Here is a 4,480-nt window from a genome sequence, read left to right on the forward strand (position 1 = left end):
CACAGTATACCAAACAAAACTTTTTTTTATTGTATATATAAGAGGGGTTTGTTATAAGAATATTGTACCGAAGTAATTCGACACATAAAAGTACATTCAAAGAAGAATCCAAATTATTAAATAATTGGAATTCTTTTTTGAAAAATCAATTCATATTATTCCAAAATCTTATTATTTGTTTGTTTGTTGCCCAGAAAAACCCTTTGGTTTTGGATGCTCATTACCACTGGAAAATGATCTTGATTTTACTAAAGAATAAGATTGTACTATGGAAAAATAAGTCTTTTTCTTCCAAATATTTTTACGAATACGCTTTTTTGACATTGAAGTACGTTTTTTTGGAACTGCCATTCAAAAAGGAAATTACTTTTTTCTAGTTGTATGTGAAAGACATCTATTGCTGCAAATCAATCCTTCTTTCTTGTTTTTATTAGTATTTATACTTAGATACTGAAAGATACTGAAATTGTGAATTATTTTTTACTTCATTTTGTCTAATGCGGATAAGACAAGAATTTTTAAACATTTTTTCTGTATATATTTTATACTTTGTTTTAATAATATAGAATATATAGAAGGGTTTCCCATTTATATCTATTTATATATCAAGTATACTCCATATATAGATATATGGTATGGAAGCCTATCCCCCGGGGGGATAAAAAGAAGGGAAAATTCAAATAGTTAATTAAGCTCAGAATGATATTGTATTGTATTCCATAAAGGAAAGGAATTCTAATCAAAACAAAAAATACTGAGTCTCTTAAACAAGACATTCTAAAACTTAGGTAATTTATAGTCATAAGGACTATTCGATAATTTCTTATAAACATAGATTTTCATTGGAATTCACTCAATCAGTTATGGAACAAGAGAGCTGTTTCATCTTTGTTTTAAAGAAATATAAAAATGAATAGAAAGTAAAAAGTAAAACGATTCCTTTTTTTTTTTTTGTAAATATCTTTATTTAGATAATAACTAGGTAACGAAGTTATTTGATTAACTTTTTGAATTTAACCAACTAAACCCATTCTTCATTTTTTATTATTTCAATGAGATAAATTTTTAAAAAATGAAGAATTCCAGTATTTTTTCTTATTCTTTTTATTTATTCTTTCAGAAAGAGATAAGAGTTGGTTTGGTGAATCGGAAACAATTTTATAGAAAAATTGAAGTAAAAATCGCAATTTCTTTTCTTATGGAACATACATATCAATATGCATGGGTAATCCCTCTTCTCCCACTTCCAGTTATTATGTCAATGGGATTTGGCCTTATTCTTATTCCGACAGCAACAAAAAATCTTCGTCGCATATGGGCTTTTCCTAGTGTTTTACTCTTAAGTATAGCTATGGTATTCTCAGTTCAACTGTCTATTCAACAAATAAATGGAAGTTCTATCTATCAATATCTATGGTCTTGGACCGTCAATAATGATTTTTCTTTAGAATTTGGATACTTGATTGACCCACTTACTTCTATTATGTTAATACTAATTACTACTGTAGGAATCCTGGTTCTTATTTATAGTGATGGTTATATGTCTCACGATGAAGGATATTTGAGATTTTTTGTTTATATAAGTTTTTTCAATACTTCTATGTTGGGATTGGTTACTAGCTCCAATTTGATACAAATTTATTTTTTTTGGGAACTCGTGGGAATGTGTTCTTATTTATTGATAGGCTTTTGGTTTACACGACCAATCGCAGCGAGTGCTTGTCAAAAAGCTTTTGTAACTAATCGTGTAGGGGATTTTGGTCTATTATTAGGAATTTTAGGTTTTTTTTGGATAACAGGTAGTTTAGAGTTTAGGGATTTGTTCCAAATCGCTAATAACTGGATTCCTAATAATGGAATTAACTCTTTACTTACTACTTTGTGTGCTTTTTTATTATTCCTTGGTGCAGTTGCGAAATCCGCACAATTCCCTCTTCACGTATGGTTACCCGATGCTATGGAAGGACCCACTCCTATTTCGGCTCTTATACACGCAGCAACTATGGTTGCTGCGGGAATTTTTCTTCTAGCTCGACTTCTTCCTCTTTTCATATCTTTACCTTTGATAATGAGTTTTATTTCTTTAGTAGGTACAATAACACTATTCTTAGGAGCTACTTTAGCTCTTGCTCAGAGAGATATTAAAAGAAGCTTAGCCTATTCTACAATGTCTCAATTGGGTTATATGATGTTAGCTCTAGGTATAGGTTCTTATCAAGCTGCTTTATTCCATTTGATCACTCATGCTTATTCAAAAGCTTTATTGTTCTTGGGATCTGGATCCGTTATTCATTCAATGGAACCTCTTGTTGGGTATTCACCAGATAAAAGTCAAAATATGGTTCTTATGGGCGGTTTAAGAAAATACATTCCAATCACAAGAACTACTTTTTTATGGGGTACACTTTCTCTTTGTGGTATTCCACCTCTTGCTTGCTTCTGGTCCAAAGATGAAATCCTTAGTAATAGTTGGTTGTATTCGCCCTTTTTTGGAATAATAGCTTCCTTTACTGCAGGATTAACTGCCTTTTATATGTTTCGGATATATTTACTTACATTTGGTGGGTATTTGCGTGTTCATTTTCAAAATTACAGTAGCACTAAAGAGAGTTCCTTGTATTCAATATCCTTATGGGGAAAAAGGATACCCAAAGGAGTGAATAGGGATTTCGTTTTATCAACAACGAAGAGTGGAGTTTCTTTTTTTTCACAAAATATACCCAAAATTCAAGGTAATACAAGAAATAGGATAGGATCCTTTACTACGTCTTTTGGGGCTAAAAACACTTTTGCCTATCCGCATGAAACGGGAAATACTATGTTATTTCCTCTTCTTATATTACTACTTTTCACTTTGTTCATTGGATTCATAGGAATCTCTTTTGATAATGGAGGAATGGATAATGGAATAGCAGAGTTAACCATATTATCAAAGTGGTTAACTCCCTCAAAAAACTTTACCCAGGAAAGTTCTAATTCTTTTGTAAATTCATATGAATTTATTACTAATGCAATTTCTTCTGTAACTCTAGCTATCTTTGGTTTATTCATAGCATATATCTTCTATGGATCTGCTTATTCTTTTTTTCAGAATTTGGATTTAATAAACTCTTTTGTAAAAAGAAATCCTAAAAAAGAATTTTTGGATCAAGTAAAAAAAAATATATACAGTTGGTCATATAATCGTGGTTATATAGATATTTTCTATACTAGGGTCTTTACCCTCGGTATAAGAGGGTTAACCGAACTAACGGAGTTTTTTGATAAGGGTGTTATTGATGGAATTACCAATGGAGTGGGTCTTGCTAGTTTTTGTATAGGAGAAGAAATTAAATATGTAGGGGGAGGTCGAATCTCGTCTTATTTATTCTTTTTTTTATGTTATGTATCTGTGTTTTTATTCTTTTTTCTTTCTTAAGTTAAGGAATTCAAGTCTCTTGCAAAAATAACTATCCTACCCCTTTCTACAATCTCTCTATAATCCCACCTTGTTACATAAGGTAAGTATTGTATAATCGTTCGGTTTTCCGCGATTTTTTCCATTCCTCTGTGTAAATACCCTAATATGGGTTCACAATCAATAACATCCTCACCATCAAGAGTAACGATCAGTCGAAGAACACCATGCATTGATGGGTGTTGAGGGCCCATATTGACTATCATGAGATCTTTTTTTGTAAGCGGTAGACTCATATCCTTTCTTCCTTAATTCATTATTCCATGAAAATGGATTATTCCATGAATTCCTCAAAGTGAGGCTCATCAAAATGAAAAATCTAAGACTACTATAAAGACTACTAAAAAAATAATAAAACAAGAAAAAAATTTGAAGGATTAAATTACTGCTCCCGAATATTCAACTGACCGATTAATTTCTTATAACGTACTCTATTTTTCTTTGCCAAATAAGCCAGCAAACGTCGACGTTTTCCCAAAAGTCTTCGTAGACCTCTTTCCGATGAAAAATCTTTTTTGTGTAATTCCAAATGTGAAGCAAGTCTCCGTATCTTATTGGTGAAACTGAATACTTGAAATTCAACAGAACCCCTGTTTTCTTCTTTTTCTTCTTTAACCATAAATCCTAAAATTTTTCTACCTCCTTTCTTTTTCATGTATTTTTCTGATCAGGAAAAATAAAAAATTATGTCAGTTATTTTGAAGTTATTCTAATCTCGTACACACACAAATTTGCAATTATTCATCTACTACTGGAATTTGGATTTTTTTTATCGATGCAAATTGGATTTGGATAGAAGGGTACATTCTTTCTACTATTTTAGATAGAAGAAATGTTTCTTCTATCTAAATATAGTAGAAAGAATTTTGCTGATTTATTTATTGCTATATGCAATTTATGGAATTGATACACCATTTAATTGATATCATTTAGCAAAATGAAACACAGCATAGGCATCCATCTTTTGGCTCGAGAATTTCACGGGATAGAGATATGGTATAAGAAATAGACTATTAAGTAACT

Source organism: Hordeum vulgare, unplaced genomic scaffold, assembly GCF_904849725.1.
Source record: "Hordeum vulgare subsp. vulgare unplaced genomic scaffold, MorexV3_pseudomolecules_assembly, whole genome shotgun sequence".
In the NCBI taxonomy this organism is placed as follows: domain Eukaryota; kingdom Viridiplantae; phylum Streptophyta; class Magnoliopsida; order Poales; family Poaceae; genus Hordeum; species Hordeum vulgare.